This window comes from Lynx canadensis, chromosome D1, assembly GCF_007474595.2.
Source record: "Lynx canadensis isolate LIC74 chromosome D1, mLynCan4.pri.v2, whole genome shotgun sequence".
Classification (NCBI taxonomy): Eukaryota; Metazoa; Chordata; class Mammalia; order Carnivora; family Felidae; genus Lynx; species Lynx canadensis.
The window spans coordinates 94,474,807-94,475,488 of NC_044312.2; the positions used below are offsets into that span (position 1 = coordinate 94,474,807).

General features: G+C 41.2%; 1 non-coding gene across 1 annotated transcript; it reads right to left on the minus strand.

Moving 5' to 3' along the window:
- Window positions 1–345: 345 nt before the first annotated feature.
- Window positions 346–452, minus strand: LOC115526695. Its single transcript, XR_003972724.1, has one exon. It is a non-coding gene; the product is annotated as a U6 spliceosomal RNA (small nuclear RNA).
- Between the last annotated feature and the right edge of the window lie 230 nt (window positions 453–682).

Below are 682 nucleotides of genomic sequence, written 5' to 3' on the forward strand. Positions count from 1 at the left end.
GGAACAAATGGAGGCTTGCACTAGCATGGCAATATAGCATTGGAACAGGTCAAAGTCCCTTCCCAATTTTGGACCCCTTCCAGAACCAGGATGTGGTAGATTCTATTCTGATTCAGAATATTTGTTCCTACTCCATGGGAGAAAATTCAACATTTCTGCCATGTTCATAGTGTGTTTCACCATATAGCTTATTTTTTTTAATATATTAAATTTATTGTCAAATTGGTTTCCATACAACACCCAGTGCTCATCCCAAAAGATGCCCTCTTCAATACCCATCACACACCCTCCCCTCCCTCCCACCCCCCATCAACCCTCAGTTTGTTCTCAGTTTTTAAGAGTCTCAAAAATATGGAACGCTTCACGAATTTGCATGTTATCCTTGTGCAGGGGCCATACTAATCTTCTCTGTATCGTTCCAATTTTAGTATATGTGCTGCCGAAGCAAGCACTCACCATGTAGCTTATATTGCCTCTCACAGTGAAATAATTTTATTTTTCCACCCTCTGATATGAGGAATGGCAATTTGATTCACTTTGGCTGATGGGTTGTGAAGAACTAGTGTGTGTCTCTTCTGAACACAAGTTCAAGAGTATTTATGGTTCCACCACCTCTTTTCCCTGTGCCACAAGACCTGTCATAGCCAAACAAAAATGGCTTCTACGGCCTGGAGTGAAAATA